General features: G+C 41.7%; 1 protein-coding gene across 4 annotated transcripts in view; it reads left to right on the top strand.

Annotated features, from left to right (window-relative positions):
* LOC311525290 (uncharacterized protein C1orf21) overlaps window positions 1–24,203 on the top strand; it is a 195,434-nt gene that overhangs the window by 45,686 nt on the left and 125,545 nt on the right. The window contains exon 2 of one of the 4 annotated variants that reach the window (XM_084637316.1): window positions 22,772–22,916. The exons of 2 other annotated variants lie outside the window; for them this stretch is intronic. The gene's annotated coding sequence lies outside the window, so the exon portion shown is untranslated. Of the gene's footprint in view, window positions 1–5,931; window positions 6,099–22,771; window positions 22,917–24,203 lie in introns of those variants that run through there. One more of the 4 variants, XM_084637318.1, reaches the window with a different exon arrangement.

Raw genomic sequence — 24,203 nt, forward strand, 5'->3', positions numbered from 1 at the left:
TAGCATGGCTCCTGTAGTGATTCTTTAAAAAATAAACTTGCCACAGTGCATTCTGAAAGGGTACTAGCTACAACCCTGTTTGGAATACTGCTGCAGCTAGCTAGTTATGCTCCTGTGTTGGCAGAGTGGAGAACCCATTCAGGGAAACCCTGGGTCTGTTCCTTTTCCCACAGCAGGTGACTGTAGGAGGAGGAACTGAGGTTCTGCCTTATCCACCCACAATCAGTGGAAGCAAGATTTGTGGGGGAACCCCAGGGTCCCTCAACACTGGCAGATGCAGCTACTGGATGACAGCTACATCATGTTCGTGGTGGCTCTTGCCCCTCTTCAGGTAGAGCAGGAAGTGGTGGTACTTGAATATGCTTAGATATGTTCCGCACTTGTGGCTGGGTCACATTTGGCGATGCTTACTGGTAAAATTACTGAAGTTTAAAGGTGACCTGCCAAGTTAAAATAAAGATAATGGGGACAATGGTTAGAATCTGTACAGTGGAGTTAATTGTGGTAAATCTTTTTAGGGAGGGATGTGGGAGAACCTGCATAGGCTCATGGGAAGTCTGCACTACAATATGCTGCTCCCTGCAGAGAGTAATTTTAATAAAACTCCATTTTCAGCAAACACTGCTGTGTGGATCGATTTCTCTTGTGTCAGAAATACCAAAATTGGCACCTACCATTACATGACTTATGGAAACCCTGTATGGTAACGCTAGGTATCATAGGTTGTCCTAATTTTGAAAAGTAAAGAGCTTGGAGATGATAAAGGTTTACAATGTGTGTATCCAGGAAACTGAAAGATTGCCTTTTGGTATTTTGCATCAAGAGTCTGGTAGAGTCTGTACCTTCCCCTAGCTGCAGATATATCCCAAAGTAGGGTGGGTTGTTCTGGAACTGAAACCTGAGTTGAATGCATTGGTTTTAAAGCTTTTAAACCTTTCCCTTCCCCCTCCCCCACCCCTAAGTCCTGATGCTACTGAAAAGTTTAATTTTTGATGCTATTCTTTTAGTACAATGGAAATTATTTTCTCTGACACCTTGTCACATTCAGGCTATTTTAAAGCACTCCGCAATAATGAGTTAGTTACTAATAGCACAGCAACTGTGTAGGCAAACGCAGCAACTATTCGTCATTCAGCAATAGGATCACTGTAGTTGGAAATAGGAAAGACCAATTAGAGTATGCTCTCTCATAAGTATGGGACATTAGAGTCTGTTTATGTATTAAGAAGGAATTTAAGCCAAGATGATGAAGTTATCAAGGATTCCAAGCATCAGGATCTGCCTTTACTTGCTGTGTTACTTTGGGCAAGCTACTTTACCAAAAAGTGCCATGATTTCCCTATATGTAAAATGGGGATAAGTTGCTATTTACAGGTGACTTGAGACTTAATCAGTGAATGTTTTTGAAGTGCTCTGTGGTAATGTGAGCTGATTAGGTTCTTTTTGGAAAATATAGAAACCAAATTGTTAACTTTTCTATCAAGTTTTAAGAAATGAATTGGTAAGTGCAGATGGAGTCTGCCATGCCTGGCAGGTCTGGTAGATTGGATACCTTAACATAAACCTGAGACGCTCCAGTTCTTGGAAGATCGATTCGGTAGATACAATTCTTGGCCTTTAATAGTGTACCAAAGCAGCAGTCCTTTGGTAGTAACAAAATTTGAGATGATGGCGTTTTGAAGAACTACCTCATCTTATTGGTATGCCTCAATATATCAGCCCTTCCCAGTGTTGTAGTTAGACTTAAATTGTGCTGTAAAATGATGCTAATCTTTGAAGAGGATCTTTTTGAGAAATAGTTACTCTAGAGAGCAAAATCTGTTTGTAAGATATCTACTCAATAATCACAGAATATCTGGGTCTGAAGCTCTCTGGTAGTAAGGATTTCAGTGGGATTACTCATGTATGTAAGTTAAACGTGTATAAATATTTACAGGAGAGAGTCTTTAGTTACTGTTATGTTTTATGGCAGTAAGTTTCACTAGTTAAATATGCCCTTTAATTATAAAACGGATGCTTTTCATTTCATTGCATTGAGGTTCAGTCTCCTATCTCCTTGGGGGGGGGGGGTGAAAGGACAATGCCATCTTGATTAAAAGTGTCCCATGGTGTGTTCCATCATCATGCTTCCTGCTGCAGTTTTACAATGTAAACCTTTTCTTCCTGCAACCTCCAAATTCATTCCTACAAATGAATAGCCCACTGAATTTGGCTACCCCTGGTTTGAGGTGTTGTCCTCTTTCCTTTGTCTGGAGAAAACCTGTTTATCAGCTCCCCCTGTCATGCCTGGTTTAAACACCTTTAAGTCACAGACTTTAAAGCGTAATATCAGTGAGAATGTATAATTCCACAGAGAGCATTGTCACAATACATTTCACAATGATATTATTGACCAATAATAATTGAGTCACAATAATTGAGTCACATTGTGCCATCTGATTTCATCTGTATTCTGTATATGCTCTTAGCAGCACACAGTGAAAGCAGCAAGAAATGTACTAACTCTAAAGTCCCAAGGGCTCAGAGCTCTGCTGCAGTTAGCTCATCAGGCTGGACTTGTGTTTTACTAAGGGCTCCATTTAAACCACTGAGAAGGCTAATGAGTATTCTAACCAGGAACTTTCACAGTTGCTTCTAGAACTTTTCTGTTTTGTACAGGCTTATGAGTTGTCATTAGCCTTTGATGGTATCTCTTTGATGGTATCTCTCTGTCTGGTGATGATGATAATATTGTTCACCAAAGAATATCGAAACATGTTAAAAGCATTCATTCATTATGTTTCATCAGTCCTGTGGTGTAGCTGTTGTTCCTCTTTTACAGGTACATAAAAGGAGACACATAGCGGTAAAGAGTAACACAGTGAGTCAGTGGTAAACCCAGAGTAGAACCTATAGTGCTGACTTCTATCCAGTAGACACCATGGTTCTTCATATTTGGTTTTGTTTTAATCTTAGCTGCTGTGTCTTTAATTCAAAACTGTCTCCTCCTCTTATGTCATTTAAGATTTTTATTCCTTTAAAACGATGTGCCCTTTGTTGGATAAAGTTCTTCACCACACTGAGTTAAATCCATGTATAAAAAGTGAATTATTTTAGACTGTATGCACATGGACTTCAGGAGGAGTCCATGTCAGTTGTCTTTCTGTTGCCAAAAAGTCTCTTGGAGCCAAGATGATGTATTGCTGCAGCTCATGTTCTAGCTGGCACCTAGGAGAGAGAAGGGAGGTGTTTTGGCATTTAGTTAGTAAAATTCAAATGGGTGCTTTTGTGGCTTCTTTTCCCATTTTCTTTGCTGCTTCATGTCATCACTATCTAACCTATCAGTCCCTGTAGGTTTTAGTCTAGATCCTCAGCTGGCATAGGCTGACCTAACTCCATCAAAGTCACTTGAGCTATGCTGATTTACATCAGCTGAGGGTCTGGCTCTCAATCCCCTCCTCACTGCTCATAAACAAAATGTTTTTCAGTTGAATCCCTCCTCCCCTTCAGTTTTATTTCTCTCTCCCCAACTCAGCTGTCAGAACCATCTAGTTGCTTAGCAACATCTTCCCCCTCTTTTCCTTGCTGCTGTGGTAATTCTTTTTCCATGTTTTGGTACTGATGGAGAGATCCTTCTCCTTGCATGAACTCCTTGCCAGTTAATACTTTATAGAACCTCACTATGTATAGTCATTGTTGTTTGGTGAGATGTGACCATGTTAATTGGATCTGAATGCACGTGGATCTTTCTACCAATACTTAGCAGACTTGCTGTTCAGATTTCTATATTTCTCTAATGAATAGACCTTGCAGATTGTTCCTGGGAAACAAAAAGTGGAATTTCTTTCGTTAGTGTCCATAGTTAAAGTCAGACTAACATTTTTTGGGGTTTCAAACCCCAGAATAGATCTGTAATAAAAACTTCCTTGTGTCTTTCAATTTTTTGCTTAGTTACTGGCAGAAGAAAGCATGCAGGAATAACATAGCCAGGAGGGTTATACTTTGGATATCTGTAAGTTTATTAGTAGAGTTACTTGGCTGAAGAATAGATATAATCATTGTGAATAAGCTTACATTTCAGAAATTAATGGATTCAAGTTTATCCATGAATTTAATACAGTTCTAACTAGTTATACTTGTGCTGTCTGGAGAGCATTCTGTTTTTATAGAGGTAAAATTCAAGGTAAAATCAAATCCCTTATGACAAATCAAAAGGGAAATTACCTTGCAAATGACATGTGCATGATTTCACCTCCTGGTAGTTAGAGAGATTTGAGCTGATCTTCAATATTTTCAGAATGCCCAGCTTGCATGTATAGGACCCTAGTCCTGCCAAGAGCTTTGAATGGGTGAATCCGTGAGTTTGCAGGATCATTGTGACTGAAGCTATTCAATACTTCAGAAGTTAGTCTGTAAAAACTGTGGTGGTTATTTCTTACATAGAAAAGTTTCTACATATGGAAGAATAGACTAATGTAATAAAGGCTATTTATTACAATAGCAGGTACTATATTTTCAGGTAGAAGTATAACTTTAAAAAAAAAAAAAGTATGGTGTCCCTTTGAAGCCTCAACCTGAAGACTTGTTTCTCTTGTGACATCTGGAAAAATTAGCTTACCATCCCAGTAGTTAAACTTCTTTCTAACACTTTGAGAAAATTTTGTCTCAATCACCGAAGAAGTTAAACTTAATTAATGGGATTCTATAAAGTTCTGTCCTTGATGTCCCTTCTTGTCATACTATAGTATGAGAAGGGGGCAGTTGAAAAGCCTGTTGAGGGTTTAAATGTGTTCAGTATTGAATTTTCCCCACATTGTTCCCCAGTCAGCCCTGACAGAGAAATAGAAAGATCATCTCCTTCCTTGCCCTCCTTTTATCCTAAAGTATTAATGTTGGAGGCCCTAGATTTACCCTCCAAAGTTTCTAACATCCCGTAATGAAGTGTTTGATTTATGAGCACAAAAAGTGTGTATTGAACTACTGTATATGGTGAAACAATATTTGTATATTTTGGCTATGTTCATATACATACAACATTTTAACTTTGAAAAATGTGGTTCAAGACATAAGTAGGAAGACACATATCCATGCAGAAAATACCTGTTAGTTTATCTCCTGCATGGTGGTGTTTGCCTAGTTCCAGCCCTGATTACATTTTAATAGTGAAATATACACCTGCGTAACAAGGTGACTAAAATATAAACTCTCTGCTGCTTTACAAGTAATTCAAATGCACAAAATTTATATCGAGTATGTAGTTGAAAAATACAGAATATTGACAACAATATTGACTGAAGAATTAATTGTTGGGGTGGTTTTTTTGTTCTTTAGAGTATACGGATTTCCATTATGCTATATTTATCAGTTGTCTGGAGTTGTGCAATTTATAGCAACTATAAACGATGCCATCCGTTGCAGTTATATTGTTCTGCAGAAACTGACGGAAGTTAAATACCATTGCTGTAAATTGGGCTCAGTTTGTATGTTACTGCTTTATAAATAAAACAGAATTAGCTCACAGGTTATGCTATCCTTATTCAGTCGTAACCATCATCATTTGGCCATTTGTGATGAAGAACACACAATCTTTGTAAGCTATTGTACAGCACTAATTTATACTTGGAGGATTATAGCTGCCCTGTTTAGAAGCCATTTTGTGTTGTGCACTTGCATTTAAAAAAAAAAGTGGTCTTTTTATAGATAAGTAGTCAGTAGCGTGAGCAATTTTTACAAGCAGGAAGGCAGAGAAGCACTTTAGAAGGGCACAAGGTTGCTGATTTAATTGCTTTGCTTCAGTTTTTAGTCAAAAACTATCAAATCATTTTTGTCTGCAGGGAGGATTGCTGTATATCAAGGACAGGTGGGTTGTGTTTTGCTTTGGCAGTTCTTCTCTTGTAAACAAGCAGTCAGGCAGATGGGTGCTTCAGCCTTTTTCTGAGCAGCCTAGTGAAATGTTCCTAACTGCTGAGAAGCACAGGTATCATCTTCTTGAAGAGAGGCTAGAAAAATGGGCTTGAGATCTAGGACCCGAGTTGGTGAAACGTGCTGATTGTGAACTCCACAGCTGGGAGATCCCGGGTGATTGTGAAAATCACTCTAAAAAGGGAACTGAGCTTCTGGTAAAGTACAAATCTTTCTCCTTTTCTAGATTGCACTTAGTGTCAGCCACAAACATACCTTGGAAAAGAGAGATTCATTGTATGTTTCACTTATTGCAGTTTTGTCATCCTGGAAATGTTTTGCTTCTTGTGAGCTTTCTAAGGACTCTTCATTGTTAATGTTTAGAAAAGTGCTGGGGTTAGCAGTTCTCTAACTTCTTTATTTAAACTCTCAGATCTGATTTATTTTAAATCAAGAGTTGGTATTGCTTTACTAATACAATAAAATCTTATCTAAGAGAGACTGTTGCTTAAATTCATAAATTATGTTTTCTGTAACCTTAAAAAAAATCCTTCTCAATCTTGAAATTTAAAGGGGGAGAGAAGTTATAAATACATTGCAGGGCTTGCTCTCAAGAAAACAGCTGCTCTTTTTCACATGTGAAAAGCTAACTGCAGGAGTAAAGGGCCAATATGTCTGACATTTTACAGCTGTTTGCTGGCTACGTTTTAAGGTTGGATGCAGCTGCTTTGAGGTTTCATTGTCACAGAGAATATCAGCCTCCTAGACCCCCATTCCTGCAAGATGTTTCATGTGGCCTGAGCCCATGCAGAGCCCCATTATTAAGGTCAGTGGGACTCCCAGTGGGCACAGGGAACTTGCAGGATTGGGGCCATAGACTATTCAGTCAGAAAAGCTTCAGTAATTAATTCTTGTAGGACATAGCCAGGGAGATCAGCAATAATAATGCACATTGAATTAATGAACAAGGATCAAAGTTTAAATGAAAATCTACCATTTCTGAAAAACCTATCAACATGCCAGGAAATGTACATTTTGAGGTAGACCCCATAAGGAAGATATTGGTGTGACATATAGCACTGTGTAGAGCTTATATTACAATACACACAGCACTGCTGAAGCAACCACTTCTGTGTTGTTTCAGCTACCAATCTGAACAATACTAGTAAAAAGAAAATATTTTGATTTTAGTACCAAAACCAGGTCAGATAATTTTAGTGATTTATTATTGTTTTTACTTCTGTTATGGATAACATGTAGGGGGGGGCCTCATTGTACTTCAGTGCTGTGCAAATATATTAGACATAGATCCTCCCCTGAAGAGCTTACACAGTGGTGGTGGTATTGGAAGAGGGAGAATATTTCAGTATTTGTTGTAATAAAATCATTCTAAGAAAAATTTTTATTACTGGCGGAACGGAACCTGAGGCAAAATAGCTAATATCGGGCCAGATTCACCAGTTTCAACCAGTTAGGATGGGTGATTTGTGTTGCTGGAGTGATACAAAGCAGCTGGAGTACACTAGTGAATCCAGCCCGTTGTTTGGTAGTAAACAGATTTAATTGAAATTTCCACATCCTCACTTTGCAAATATCCCCAGAATTGTTGTGCTGCCTTTCCACTCCTTGCATATATGTGTTCGTTTCATAATATTCTGAGTCTGACAAAGGCAGAAGACTGTCACAGATGATGTATTCAGGGACAGGACAGTTAGGTACCCAGCTGTCATTGAAAGCCAATGGGAGTTGTATATCTTACTTTCATTTGTACCTTTGAAAATCTTCTCAAACTTTTCTTACTCATCTTTTCCCTGGGTTTCAGGGCAGAGGTAGAATTAAGAATTCAGAGCTTGGATATAGATCCAGCATGAAGGTTTTCTCTTCAGTTGACCACAGTATTCTGTTCTTGTGAATTAAACAGTCACACAAATTTTAATGTGCGTCAGTTCTGTCTTTTCTGCCTAGCTGGGGGAATAGTGTTGCATGCAACATACAGTGTATAGGGTTGTTCTCCATCTCCGCATTTAAAATGTTGGAAAACTAGCTGGCTGCAAAGGTTATGTCAGCCAGTCACTCCCAGTCAGGAGGTTCTAGCAGCACTTTTGGTTCTCCGGAAGTTCCCATCTTATTTCAACTGCTTCTTATTGTATTAGCAGTTTGAACATGTTGCAATTATTTAGTACAAATTTCCTGTCTTAGCTGGTGTTTTAGTGGAGTTCATGTGTTTTTTCTGCTTCATATGTCTTTCTGTGCTTTGGTCTCAAATGAATCTGTAGAATTTTTAGATAGTCCATACGTTCTGTTTGTGTTTTTCCTTGTGGCTTCTTGCCAGGGGTGTGCTGATGCAGAGGGCAAACAAAACATGTAAGATTTCAGCTGGGTGCCCCATTAGATTCATGACTTCCTCACAACTGTGGGATCTAAAACTGACAACTCTTGTCTCTGATTTTGGAATTCCTGCATGACATATCCATCCTGGCTGACATTAGCCCACTTCTCTTGTACTACTACACCTCCCCTTAGAGGAGCTGTGCTTGATATTCCTTGATGACACATAGGAACGTTATAACAGGAATATATAGCTCACTAAAAGTTTCTGAACATTTCTTGGCCTTGGGACCCTGTCATTTTCAATTTCATTTTGAATAGTGAACAGCACTGGTTAATAATTTGCCATTCTGAAAGTTGCAGAAGAGTAATTAACAGATTCATTAGAATGCCCACACTCACCCTCTCAGAGGAGAACTTAAATTACCTGAGCTTTTGCACTCACAACATGAGCTATCTGCATGACATCTGGTAGCATATGTACTTAACTAATGAGTTGTCCAAAGGGAGAATTGTGCCAGTTTAACAAAAGAAGTGATTTTAAAATATTTGTGTTTAAACTGGTACAAAAGGCTCTGTGGACCTTCATATATTGGTTTAAGAGTAACTTTCATTGTAGGTTAAGTTGAGCGGGATCAGGTTTGAGCTAAATCAGCATAAGCCACTTCAAAACTGAAAATAAGTTTCCGCACAGGGGTTTGCCCTGATTTAACTAAACCTGTGCAGGTTTGTGAGTAGACAAGACCTAAACAGTGATTTAAAGTGAACTAGTGCTTTGTCAAAGAGACATTGTGAGGTTGTTTAGACTCCAAAATTAAAAAGGTTTCTAAAAATATTTTCACCAAACTTTCTGAATAGAAATTTTCCCACATTTTTTTCTAAAGTCAATGAAAATATATTTCTGGGTTTGAATACATCCCTGCAGTATTATGAGTCAAAGCACAACATTGCTGTGTTAGTGTGTGAGAAGCTGAAAATGAAATTGACTCTATTGTGAACCTGCAGGTTCCTTCTGGAGAGGGAAATTAGACTGAAATGTATAGAATATTATTCTGTTCAGGTCTACATAGGTTTTTGAACTGTGCTTATCACTGTAGTGTATAAGCGCCTTGCAGTAGTGCAACATGATTACACATCTGTTATGTATTGTTTGTTTTCTCATCCTCTACCAAGATGGTGAACTGTGTGCTGTGGAGTTTTCTTGTTCTGGTAAGTGTCTTTTTTTTTTTTTAATATGTATATTCTCTCTCACACACACTCTCACTCTCGCGCACACACAAACAAGTGTTGCGTGCTCTCTCTCACACACACAAAAATGCGTTGCGTGCTCTCACTCTCATTGCTATGTCTTTATATTCGAAATGGCAAGATCAAAAAAATGCCTTGCACTTGGAGTACAAAGTGGTGAGGTTAGTGAGGGTCTTAGTACCTGGGGAAGTTCATTCCACAGTCTAGGACCAGTCCAGTAGAAGGTTCTGTCTCCCACACGGACAAGCTTTACTCTTAGGTTGAGAGTTCTGCTGTGCCAGAGAAGCATAGTTGTCAGCTATGCTCTTTGTCCTGGAGCTTTAGATGATCTTTTAGATATTCTGGGCCCAGCTCGTAGAGTGAAGACAAGGACTTGAGACCTCAAACTTGATTCAGAATTCTGCAGGGAGCCCATGTAGAGAGCAGAGGACAGGTCTGATATGTTCGCAGTAGCCTGTGTTGCGGAAGAGACATACTGCAGTGTTTGGAACTAGTTAAAGTTTCCCAAGTGCTGAAAGCTTCATGCCCAGGTACATTGCATTGCTGTAATCCAGCCAAGTGGTGACAAAGACATGAATAACCAAGGCAAGATGAAGTCCACCAGGATGGAACAGTGTCTCCTAGCCAACCGGATCTGGTAGAAAGCATTACTTGTGACTGTTGTGAAGCGAGAGCTCGGCACCAGTGAGGAATCCAAGAATACTTCTAAACTATGGACTGAACTGTGGCTGTAAACTCCTCAAAATACTTTCCTCTACCCACCAGCATCACCTCTGTTTTGCTCTGGTTCAGCTTCAGCCAGCTGTTCTTCATCTATAAGCTGATCTCATCTAAACAAAGGGCCATCTTTGTGGTAGTGGGGAAGGATAGGTAGAACTTTGTATCATCTGCATATTGCTGGCACGTGAATCCATGTCATCTGGCCATTTCACCTTGTGGTTGCATGTAGATGTTGAAAAGGACCAGAGTGAAAATTGACCCTGGTCAATTGGTCAAGTGGTTGCATGTATATCAGGGGTGGCCAACTGAGTGAGAAGGAGCCAGAATTTACCAACGTACATTGCCAAAGAGCCACAGTAATACGTCAGCAGCCCCCATCAGCTGCCTGCTCCCAGCATGTTCCACCCACTGGCAGCCATACCAATCAGTGCTTCCCCCTCCCTCCCCGCACCTCCTGATCAGCTGTTTCGTGGCATGCAGGAGGCTCTGGGGGCAGAGGGGGAGCGAGGGCATGGCAAGCTGAAGGGAGGGGGTCGGGGTGGGGGCAGGGCCTGTGGCAGAGCTAGGGGTTGAGCAGTGCGTACCCCTCGGCACATTGGAAAGTTGGCGCCTGTAGCACCAGCCCTGGAGTCGGTGCCTATTCAAGGAGCCGCGTCTTAACTTCTGAAGAGCCGCATGTGGCTCTGGAGCCACAGGTTAGCCACCCCTGATGTAGATGTTGAAAAGGACCCTGGTGAAAATTGAACCCCACAAATGAGGGGGCTAGTGGTAGAGATGCAGTTTCCAGCAGTACTCTTTGCGTGCATCCCTCCAGGAAGGACTCAACCATGTTGGTGCATTAACCTGGACTCCTGCCACCCCTCTCAGGTGAGGCAGCAGTATCTCATGGTCAGCAGTGTTGAATGCTGTGGAGACGTTCAGGAGGATGAGAATAGATGTCTGTCCTCTATCCATTGACAGTAGATCATCCATCAGTGCCACTGAAGTGGTTTCCATTCCGTGTCCTGAGTCTAGATTGAGGCAAATCTAGAATTTTAGCTTCTGTTATAAGAGCTTATAGGTTGGCCTTTTGCTAGCTTCTCTATGAGCTTGCTCAGGAGTGGGAGGTTTGTCACTGGTGGTAGTTGGCTTGGACTGAAGTATCCAGGGTTGGTTTTGTCAGGGTTTGTCAGACTATTGCACGTTTGAAGGAGGAAAGGGAGATTCTTTCTCTGAATGACATATTGGCTATTTCAGTCAGGAGTGGTGCCAGCTGTTCATAACTCTCTTTCACACTCCAGGAAGAGCATGGGTCAGATTCACAAGTCTTGGCTCAAAACTCCTTTAGAATGCGTGATGAGTGAGTGTACTGACTGCAGGCAGGCTGTTGCTTGATTGATATAGGCAGAGTGGATCCATGCCGTTTGAGAAGCATTCCCAAATGTGAATGATTGTTCCAACTAAGTAGGATGATAGCTCTTCACAGAGGTTGGTGATATAGGCATTCAGGATGAATGAAGTGGGCAGCCACCCGGGATAACTGCTCATAGAGGTATTTGGCAACCTCAGTAGAGGTGGACAGGAAGGCCCTCTTGGCCTGTAATACAGACTCAGCATAGGCTTTGAGGAATTTATTTTATCCTGTCTGAATCAGCCATTGTTTTCCACTATCAGTGTTCAAGTTTCCATTCCTCTCTATTAATCCAACCTAGGGTATCAGAAAACCGAGGAGATCTGTGTTGGCAGTGGGGAGGAAGGGGCCATTTGGGGGCCAGTGTGTCAATGGGCAAGGCTGGTGTAGAATAATGATGATTCACCAGGTCCTCAACTCCTCATCCTGTGGGTGGATTGCTGTTGTCAGTCATTTAGCAGACTTTGGAACTTGTTGGAGTCCTCGAGGGAGCTGTAGCAAGAGCAGATCTCCTCACAAACTAGGACGAGCCAACATACAATTTTCTGAGTGTCAGCCAGATCCTGTCTCTATAGTCTTAATTTTGTCAGTCCAGAGAGAAGGGTTTTCCGGGTCCCCAGATATTGCACCAAGAAGAGAGCCCCATTAAATTGCTGTCTGCTTGTACCCAGTAGAGCAGCATCGGGGGGGAATATGGCAGGAAAGTGTTGCCTCGCTGAGACATTTACAGCAGGTCGCCTGGTATCCTGCCCCCACTCATCTCTCCTGACTGCTTATGCACGGCTGAATTGTTTTGTTTTAGTTTTAACATTAAGGAGAGCATTATAGCAGTTCTTAGTGTAGCTCTTATTATCACAGATGCATAGGAGGCAGCCTTGGGGCGACTTGCAACTCAATATTGCTGCTCAGCATTGCTGTAGAGAGGTTCAACGCTCCATTTCTATTTGCAGCTGCCACCCCATTCCCATGTTCTGACTGGTTGGTATCTTACATTGTATTGTGACACTCATTAGGGAGCATGAAGCTGTTCCCAGGTGAGTCCTGAAAACAGTTTAACTAAAGAACAGATATACAGGGGCTTGGGTTGCAAAGCCAATGAGAGGGACTGAAGGCCATTCCCAAGACAAGGTGGAATGATGCTGAACAAAGGATGGTGGTGGGGATTCTGTGGGGAGGTTACTTAGTTTTTGTTCTGTTTCTGTAGTCGCTGGGTAAATTGAATATTGGGGTAGCTGGCAAGTCTGTTTCAGTATTCGCTTACTTTGAAAGATTTTTGGGGCACCCAAAGGGCTACATGGGGGTGGGGAGGTGGTGCTGTTTTGTTGTAGAGTAGTAAAAGTCCAAATGGGTAATTGGGGCCAGAGGAAGAAGAGAAACCTGATCCTGGAAATCTGTAATAAAAATAATTCTATTTAGAAACTGTTAAATTTACATTTGAATGCCATTATTTGTCTTTTAAAAAGTCCATAGGAACTATTTTACATGGCACAAGGGTGTTTGGAAACTATTTTAAACTTGCTATAATTTGGTAATGAAAAGGCTCATATTGTGATCACAATGAGATCTTTCAGATGGTGCTGCAGTGTTGATTAATACACACCTTGGGTGCCTTGGAGGCACTCTACTAGAGCCCATGCATCACTACGAACCTGAGGTATTCATTAATCAGTGCTACTGCCCAGCCTGCCATGTCTCAGTGATTGATTAACATATGGGGTATGTTCAGACTGTTGTGGTTAGGAGACATTTAATTTTTCATGGCACCTGAAATCATAGATCAGCTGGTATATATGAGCTATGCAAGTCTGTCTGGCAATTTTTATTTCATTTTATTGATTTGATTTGTTCTGTACACATAGTATCATTGCCAGCAGATCAAGGGATGTGATCGTTCCCCTCTATTCCCCTCTATGAGGTGAGGCCTCATCTGGAGTACTGTGTCCAGTTTTGGGCCCCACACTACAAGAAGGATGTGGAAAAATTGGAAGGAGTCCAGCGGAGGGCAACAAAAATAATTAGGGGACTGGAACACATGAGTTATGAGGAGAGGCTGTGGGAACTGGGATTGTTTAGTCTACGGAAGAGAAGAATGAGGGGGGATTTGATAGCTGCTTTCAACTACCTGAAAGGGGGTTCCAAAGAGGATGGCTCTAGACTGTTCTCAGTGGTAGCAGATGACAGAACAAGGAGTAATGGTCTCAAGTTGCAGTGGGGGAGATTTAGGTTGGATATTAGGAAAAACTTTTTCACTAGGAGGGTGGTAAAACACTGGAATGCGTTACCTAGGGAGGTGGTGGAATCTCCTTCCTTAGAAGTTTTTAAGGTCAGGCTTGACAAAGCCCTGGCCTGGATGATTTAATTGGGGATCGGTCCTGCTTTGAGCAGGGGGTTGGACTAGATGACCTCCTGAGGTCCCTTCCAACCCTGATATTTTATGATTCTATCTAGATGAATGACATAGATTAAATGCAAACAGTTGTTAAATGGAACGATCTGCAATAGGTGCATAAACAACCTTCTTCCTTATACTGCCTGCATCTAACCCTAAGGAGCCCTCTTATGGTCTGTAGTTAAGAAATGGCTGGCCAAAAATATTTCTTGCATTGCTCTTTGATGGTCAATAAAGTCAAACTCTGTCTGTCATCCAGAAGGAAGGTGCCGCCATGGCAAAAAACTCTCCATAGAGCGTGCCCTGCATCTGAGTGCACATCTAAGAACTGTTAGAAAAAGCAATTCATATGGTGATCTCAGCCATCATTGTGGTACATGGAAAAGAGGGTGACCAACTGCATTTCAAGGAAATAAAAAAAACTGTATGGGGGGCAAAATACAGTATAACGATTATTTAAAAAGAACAGACCCCGGTGTCACCGTGTAAAATTGTACCACGTGTATTGGTGTATATGGTGCTTTGCATGATTACTGATGAAATGTATGGAAAAGTGTGCCCTGTTTTGATTTGACAGGGACATGTGATGGTTGGTTTGTCACCCTAATGAAGAGAGAAACAATCCCTCAAGAAATTAGGTCCAAGGCAAAGCAGGGCTTCAGAGGTTAGAACCAACACCTTGAATTGAGTTTGGAAGCAGATGAAAATCTAGCGTGCAGTTTGTAGAGCACAGTTATAATGGAGCCAGATGAGAGAGAAGAGTTGTTCTGTCGCAACCTTGATGTTAATCTTCCCCCCAAATTTGTTTCTATAGTTAATGGACTACTCTTGGTGACGCTGTTGAGGTTACCGCACAGTTCAGTCTTGTTTTAGGGTTAAGCCAACTGAATGACAGACAATGTGATTGGGCATAACACTATTTCTTTTCCTGAATACGCTAATCATTTAGTCTCAAAATAATAATCCACATTATGACTTCACTAAAAAAATCTGAAAGGCTCTGTTTAAGCATTGAGCTGAATTTACACCTTTTTTTCCCTGCTATAGGGTGGAAAGGTTTCTTGTAACTTTGAAATAATGTGAGGAGACACTACATAATGTTTACACAGATAAGCTAAGTACCAGGTAGCAGAGTGATAGCTTAGGAAAATAAGTTCCTCTGAAATGTTGATTTGCATAAAGATGAGTGACCTTCAGAAACATGCCTTAGAAAAAAGTTATCAGCTATAAATGGCTCATGCCCCCTATCTGCTATTAGTATTAGCAAGAGCTTTTTGTGTAACATAATATGTGTGTGTTTTGCTTTATCTTGCTGGCCTAAGCAGGTTACACAAGCTAGTAGCTACTGTAGATACTGCATAATGACAGGTTTCAGAGTAACAGCCGTGTTAGTCTGTATTCGCAAAAAGAAAAGGAGTACTTGTGGCACCTTAGAGACTAACCAATTTATTAGAGCATAAGCTTTCGTGAGCTACAGCTCACTTCATCAGATGCATATCGTGGAAACTGCAGCAGACTTTATATATACACAGAGAATATGAACCAATACCTAGCTAGGACAGTGGGGTGGGAGGAGGTATTGGTTCATATTCTCTGTGTATATATAAAGTCTGCTGCAGTTTCCACGATATGCATCTGATGAAGTGAGCTGTAGCTCACGAAAGCTTATGCTCTAATAAATTGGTTAGTCTCTAAGGTGCCACAAGTACTCCTTTTCTTTTTGTAGATACTGCGTGCTTCCAAAAATCCTTTGGAGTCAAGTAACAAAACAAGAATCTTTCTTTCATGAAACTCTTCTGTGGTGGGGTAGAAGGTGTCTTGGTGTAACCTACTACCTCTGACACAGAAGTTCTCAAATGTTTTTTTCATAGCAGGTGGAGATGTCCCCAAGAGTTTCATGATTCCATAACATCCTGTGATAGCTACAGCAATTGCTTATGTGGACAAGAACTGATAGGAAGGTATTTAATGTACTTTAGCTTCTTTTCATGCAATTTAGATTGACAAAGGTGCCAAATACCCTGATTGAAAGAGAAAAAAAAAGATAGGATAAATGTCCAATCCTTTTGAAAGTCTGGAAGTATAAACACCTCTTACATGATACAGATATACCATACCAAATGCAATAATTGTAAGGAGGAATGGGAAGTACAGATGAAATATACTGTTGTCATATTCTGGTTTCTCTCTGGGTACTGCCAAAGCATCATATTTCCAGTTTGCATAGACCAAACTAAATTTACTGTGTTATCACCAATTCATCATCCTGTAAGATCTTCACCACCTTCCAATTCCTTGATGTATTAATTTTCTGGGAATTAAAAAAAAAAAAAAAAAACTTCCAAGAGAGAATGTGTTGTAAAAGCCATGTCACTTTAAAAAAAAATCTGCTCTGACTTTAGGTAAGCGATTGACTGACTTTCTTGTTGATGATGATCAATTATTTTGTAACATCTCAACACCACCCAGCACTTGGGATATTGTATAAATAGATAAAATAAAACAATAGTAGCTTTTTTTATTCAGTGGTTTTTTTGCAAACTGCCACAGTCATTGGTTTTATAATCTATTTTTCGTGCTCATGAATTTTGAGTTTTTTTGCTTGTGAGTTTTCATTTTCAAATAGTGGGATTATCGTGACATAAGTAGAGGAAGATACTCCTTTCAGTCATATCTCATCATGGACATAATGAAATCTTTATGGAGGGACTCATTAGTACATATGGCATTTAGTGGACTAAATAAGGAAAAAATGTTCCCTTGACATAACATCATAGTTGCAGCCAACATACTTTATATTCAGAAATGATTATTTGCAGCTTAATGGATCAAAAATATGTACTGAGGAAATGTTTATTGTGAAACAAGGATATGAGACGAAACAATGGGACAAATCATTTTGCTCATAAAGACAGTATGATGGGCCTCCATGGCGCAATGGTACTAACTGCATCAAGTAATATAACAAACAACACAGAGGTACTAATTAGAGGCACTAAATCAAGCCAGTTCACTCCCAGCTAGCAAAATCTAGCCAACCTGCTTGTGTATTTTGTTTCTTTTTTCTCCTTAACTTTAAGATCACAATGTTCTTGAGATGTGTTTTGCACTGAGCATAGTTTCGCTGATGGGGTAAATGCAAAGTGTCTTTCCAACAATCTCCCACCATACTGGGGATGATTTTTAATACAATTTTAGCAAAATCCTATTAAACTGTGCTGTACCTCTCCCTGTATTTTCCTTTCACATTATTACTGATAGTATTTGTATAGTAAAGTTTTCTCCTTGTATAATTGGCTAGATCATCCTTCAGGATTCATCTAGCAGGGCTCAATATGGTGTTTGCAATAGGGTAGTGAAATGTGGCAATAAACATGGGAACATAGCATCATGGAAGCAACCAGATTTCATAGAGGAAGAAGATGCTGCATTTCGTGGCTATTAACATAAACGAGTCAAGGCGAGCGTATCATGATTCTGCATTCAAAGGAAAGGAACACCATTATTCACTTTGACTAGTCTTTGTCCCCTTGTGTTGCTGCTTATGTCATAGAATGGATTTTCTTTAAATATATTGCACAGAATACTTGTTTAATGGTTTATTTTAAGAGACTAATTTAAATGCACAACAGATCATAGTGTGTTTTTAAGACACGATGTAGGAAATGGAATAAAGGCCTGCCATCTACGTGATTACATTGTAACATTTTTTCCTGCTTATTTATGTTGCCTGCTAACAGTGTGAGTTTGACTGTTTGCAAAGGGAAGCAGGGAATAAAGTCCAGGTGTTACCCGCCCACCCTAGGGACACCCATCTGTACCCAGTTCCTAGCGCTCAAGGCATAACCCAATTAATTTAGGCACTCTTACCCCATTCCTAGGGCTCAGGGCATAACCTCACACTCTAGGGCACCCACCTTTACCCTGTTCCTCAGGCTCAAGGCATAATCCTGTGAATTTAGGCACCCGCCCTTACCCTTCTGTGAGCTTAAGGCGTAACCTTACACTCTTTGGGTTTGCAGGGTCTTTTACCAGTGAAAGAGCTTTACACAATAATATTCTTAACCTCTATTTATTAACAATCACCAAAATAGAATTGACATGCTAAGCATACAATGCTCCCCACTCTCAATAAGGCAGACAAACTTTTCACTGCTGGCTAGTCAGGATCAGGTCATCCAGAGGCTCCAACTTCTGCACCATAACCAATCATTTTACTAAAGTATCCCAGCCAATGGGAGCTGTGAAGCCAGCGCTCTGGGTACGCCTCCACCTAGCAGCTGAGTGAGGGGGATGTTGCTGCTTCCAGGGAGCCCCCAGGTAAGCACGACCCAGAGCCTGCCTCACCCCATCCCATGCCCCAGCCCCTGCCTCCTCCCACACCCAGACTCTGCTGCAGGGGGGCACAGTGGTCCAATACTGTGACAAACTCACAGCCTTATTGATAAGTGATTCCTTGCCAGACAGAATGCAATCAAAGAAAGTTTTCTTTAAACATCTGAAGATCTGTTTCTTTATCTGGTGGCAGCGGGTACTATTAGCACAGGATCGCCTTCTTAACAAACTGATATTACATTGTTTTAATGTCATTTAGATGGAGAGTGAGGATGTGACTTTCTGTTTCTTGGCTCATGGCTGTTGCTCTCCTAATATGGCTGCAGAAAAAGGCCTCAGACTTTACACAGGTTTTTTTTTTTTTAAAGGCAACATAGGCCATTTGGTGCATTCCAAAGACAAAAATTATGGTTGTCTGCCTCCGACAGAACTTTTAGTCAATTAAAAAAATCTTTCCTGGCACAGACAGTCTAGGGCAATTTAGGAAGGGGGATAGACTTTGATCAAGGATAGGAAAATGGGGCAGATCCCTCATTGTGACTCCCAAGGTCCTTCCTTCATTCAGTGCAAACACAGATATATGTGTTGCTTTATAGTTCTAAAAATATTTTCTTCAAAATTAAAATCAAACTGGTCTGTGTATTGCAGTGAACAAATCTAATTAACAGCAGCAAATGCTTGGGTTTTTCACTGGCTGAACTGTTACAAGAAGCTAATGTGGTCTCTCGTTTTTAAACTTGTTTTTTTCTCCTTGTAAACTTGTTCAGCACTTACTGCTATGTGATCTCTAAAGCGTTGTGAAATTATCACCTGGTTTCCTGAGTGGTCAATATGGGAGGAAACTTAGTGTGTTTGCAACCCCCATAAAATGTAGATCTGTCTATCTCAGTGCAGTAAACAAAGACTAAAACAAATACAGAAGCACTTGCAAATTCTTCTGTTAAGCATTTTCTATTCAGTTTTAGAGTTGCTCCATGAGACCCTAACCCTTATCTAAGTTATGGGAAACAAGATATACCTTGCAAAGTTTTCAACTTTTGGTACAGAATTATGGGAATCTAGTTTACTTGTGGGACTCACCATGGTATTTAAAAAAACTACTCTGCAAGAGAATTCATTGAGGTAGGATAGTGCCTTTTGCTCCCATGCTGCCCTAGTGTTTGCTCAGAAGCTCCAGCAGGAAAAGCAGAATCAAACTGATGATCATGTCAGTTTCATTCTGCTCCTTCCAGCATCTCTGGGATTAGTTGAGTGCTATCATAGGTACTGGTATTAGGAAGAGTCAAATAAATGGAGAGGGAAGGAGAAGAGAGACCGACAAAAGAAGGGGAGGAAAGTAGCAGAGACTAAATATGTTCTAAAATATGTACTACAGTAAAAGCTTTGTTTTTCGGCATGTTGGGGACATGGGGTGTGGGGGGGAATTCCAGTTAACTAAGTTATATTCACCAATGGAATACCAATTTTCAAAGAATTAGAATACAATAAAATGAATAAAGGATAAAATAGCATACAGGTACTCACAAATCCAGTAGCAGTACTGCACTGCAGAGTGGTTGGTTTCTTGAAGCACTTAGGTATATACAGGTGAAGTTTTTTATACAGTAGGTTATCTTATGACACTACATATCACTATGGACAGTGCCCGGCATACACCTAGATCACTAAAAATACACTTAACACTAAAACTATACTGAACATAATTTAATATTTTTTTGATTCAGAAGATACTTCAGGATCTTGCAGTGCCTCAGGGTCATCCTTATCAACATCAATTATCATTGTAGATGTAGAAGGTGTAGGAGATTGGGCTGAATCTGTAATGACCCTATGACTCATCCTAGAAGCTGCTTTTTTGAATAAATCCCTGAGATCAGCTTGCTTACTTGTCTTCTGCCTCTTTTGCATAAAAGTAGAGTGCAGATTGTGCAATTGCATAACCTCCTGGGCAGTATACTAGTCCCGGTTACTAGATTGAAGATTTGTATTGGGAGATATCAGAAATGTCAGTTAATAGAGCTTTCCAGTTGATAAAGTGCCAGATGATACAGCTTTTACTTTATTTCACTCCTTCCCTTTCCTGGGCCACCAGGAACTTGGAGTCTATGGTGATAAGCACTATAGAGAAACCAAAGAAAGATCACTAGAAAAGTCATTTAAGAACATTGTGAAAACAGTCTATCCTCCCCCCCACACCCTTACCCCCACCCCCCGGGAGGGAAGGAATGCCTTGCATTGCTCATCAATGATTCCCTTTGACCAACTGAAGGAGCAGCATTGTGGGCTACAAAGAGAAGTTTGTCCAGCCTTCCTTGACCAGAGGGAAGATCATTTTTATATGCAGGGCTTTTGAGAGGTACTAAAAGAGGAAATCAATTAGAGGAATCCCAGGACACAGACAGAAAAAGACTGAGAAGAAAGATTGCGTTGGGGGGCGAGAAAAGAGAGAAACGCAGGGCCATCCTTAGGCATATGCAGCTGCGTATGGCACCACATAATTTGGGGCACGAAATTTCATGGTGCCCTAAGTAGCCGCATGCTGCATATGCGGCACTGGCTCCAGCCCCCCCGCTCGGCCCCCGCCCCCATTCCACCCCTTCCCTCAAGTGACGCGGCCTGTGGGATTACCGGGGGTACTGGAGCGGGCAGAAGGGTTCGGGCCCGCCCCTGCACTCACCAGCAGCGGCGGCGGCTGGAAGCAGAGTGACCTGGCCCCAGCCAGCTCCGTTCCGCCCCGCCAGCTCCTAGCTGCGTTGCTCCGCTTCCCGCTGCTGCTGCTGGTGAGTGCGGGGGCAGGCCTGACCCCTTCCTCCAAGCCCCCTCCCCCAAGCAACGGGGCTGGGAGCTGGGGGAGCAGAGCGGGCTGGGGCTGGGTCACTTTCCTTCCCGCTGTCACCAGTGATAATGGAGGCAGTATCAAGAAAGCTTGATCATTGCAAGGTGTCATGTATCATGGATTATGTATGTTCTGCAAAATTAATGCTTGGAACAATGCTTGCTATCCTTGTGTTTTCCATACTGCCTCAGTGTCATAGTAGGTATCTGTTTCTCTGAGCCCTTTTACCACTTTGTAATCATGTTAACAGTCCAAGGTTACTAAGGATTTAGGAAATATTCAGTCCTAATAGCAAACTTTTCTTAGGGTACTTATTTATTAACTCACTTTATTGCTTACCAGAGCAGATGGACAGGCAGACCAATGATCATCTATTTGTATTTTTATTTATAGGTACCATTACATTTATTGTCCTTTCCTCTAATCTTAAAAAAAAAAAATGCCGTGTTCTAGTTACTCTGTTTAACTATTGTGTGCTTTGGTTCACAGCCCTTCTCGTTGTTAAGGTTGGTGTATGCTACCTGAGTGTAAAAAGAATAAAACTCTGTTGTGGTTCTCTTCTCCCACGGAAACACTGTGGATATTTCCTGAGATTCTGGGGTTTTCATTGTTTCATCCTAGTCACCCTTGAGGTAGCGGGTTACGTTCACCAACATTCTGGTCATGGATGATAAGACCATTTTCCAGAACTCATGGGAGCTGGCCCTGGACCAGCCAGAGCTATTGTTGCTGATTGACACAGGATATTTTCGGGTGAAGAGCTTTGCCATTTTTCTTATTCCCATAACGTACCAATGCCCAGGGTTGTCAAAAATATTTCCCTGCCTGTGTGTGGGTTACCCCAACCCTGACTTTCATCAACAGTTCATCTAACTCAGACCCTTTAGGGAGTCCATCAGCCCTACTACTGGATCATTACTATTGCCAATTACACCAACCACCTACCTTCATGATTCCTTGATACAGGTCATGCCAGGAAGAAATAGTCAGAGGAAACATCAGTCGGTGCCTATAAAGATGAACCCTTGGTAGCTGCCACATGTCCTCTGCAGTCAGCCACATGGGCCCACGAGAAGCGCCACGACCGTAGCTTCCTACTGATAACATGTTATTTATAGTCAATGAGCCCTTCACTATCCATGATCTTATTGCTGACGAGGCACTTCACCTGATCCGCCTTGCAGCAACTTGGCTGACTAACATCACAGGCCTGGTTCTCCACTTCTCTTTCCCCCCAGGATACTCTAGTAACCACAGGTCCAGAACTAGGGAATCCAGATTTGGAGGCAGGATAGCCATTCTGTTCTCTTACAGGGTCAACTATTGGAAATTCTCACCCTTTGACTCCGTCATAAGAGGGGGGAAAAGGACGTATCCTTTGAGTATGTATCAGTGTGGATCCCACAGTAGATGCATGGGCACTCGTGCGTGAGATTAGTCTTTTGAATAGCTGTGCATCCTCAAGAGACGCATGTGCCCTGTACTGCCTCATGCTTCTGTATGAGGGCATAAAGGATGGGATGGCTACAACTCTCCCTCAATTCCCTCTTATTGCCCATGGCAGTGACATGGGACCCAGTGAGTATCCAGCCCTCTAGCCTTTAGCTCTTGCTAAACTCTTCAGCACTCTTTCTGTTTGCCATAGGAAAATACAACTAACTCAACCCATCTGGACTGATTTCTGACAGTCAGAATGCCTGTACAGGGCAGCTCAACTATTCCTGCCTCATGACAGACTCTAAGACCAAGCCGTTAAAAGTCCTGTCAGCGGTGCTGCCCGGCTATGGCAGGTTAGTTCTATCTGTTCTGACACCACGCTGCGTCCCGGAAGCAGCCAACAGCAGGTCTGGTTCCTAGGCGGGGGGCCCATGGGGCTCCACGCGCTGCCCCCGCCCCGAGCACCGGCTCCGCACTCCCATTGGCCGGGAACCACACAGAGAGCTTGCTCTGCCGAGGCGCAGCACGGTCCACGTTGCCAGGACAGGCAGTAAACCTGCCTTAGCACCCGTGCTGCGCCACTGACCTGGAGCCACCTGAGGTAACCCTGCGCCCCAATCCCCTGCTCCAGCCCTGAGTGCCCCCCAAACCCAGAGCCCCTTCCTGCACCCCAAACCCATCATTCCCAGCCCCAACCCAGAGCCTGCACCCCCAGCCCAACCCCATGTCTTACCCCAGCCCTGAGTCACCCCAAACCTGGAGCCCCTTCCATCCCCCCCCCCCAACTCATCCCCAGTTTCGTTGGGTGGTGGGCATCCAACAATTTTCTTTAACTGGGTTGTCAGAAAAAAAGTTTGAAAACCACTGCTCTAAGTCATCAGACCTGGCAGAGGCTCTGATGCTGTAGATCCTTGACTATGTACTGTACTCGAGCATGCTGGCATGGCATTCAGCTCTCTCAAGGTCCATCTCACAAGAAGATTAGCATTTCACATTCTGGTTCATTCATGCTTGTTTGTCTCACGTCAGCCTTATGCCCTAATGGAGGGGTTTGAAGCTATTCATCTAAAATAACATTCTGACACTTAAGTTATTAGGGCACACTAATGCAGATACACATTGTTATAAGCAATGATTCTCACTCTGTTACAGGAATGTAAGATCAGTTAAGATGATTTAAATAAAATTGCTACATCTTCATTTCTGTGATTGTTCTTATTTAAATACTTACAATGTATATGAATGGAATTAACATGGTGCTTTTTTGCATGCTTACTGGTAATATCTAAATGTTGTGAACACCAGAAAGGACTTCCACCTTAGCCTCGATGCAGTGTTTAATGAGCTGACTGATAAAATCAGGGCTTGAAAAGTTGCCTCAGGCACTTGCCTGAGTAGGAAGCTTTTCCAGGCAATAGCCATCATCTATTACAAAACCTAAACTTTCTTTTAAAAATTAGTAAGTTTCCAGTCCTCATGGGGGCAAAGAATACATTTTGCATAAGGAAGGTTAACTGGGGATGTGCTGTCTTCCTTATTCCACAGACTGACAACTCCAGTGACTCTGCTGCTCAAAGCTTGCCTAGGATACTGCAGAGTGAAAACTTGAATAGTCTTGTCATTTTCACGGCCACTATTTA

Source organism: Lepidochelys olivacea (genome assembly GCF_965140295.1).
Source record: "Lepidochelys olivacea isolate rLepOli2 genome assembly, chromosome: 8".
Lineage (NCBI taxonomy): Eukaryota > Metazoa > Chordata > Testudines > Cheloniidae > Lepidochelys > Lepidochelys olivacea.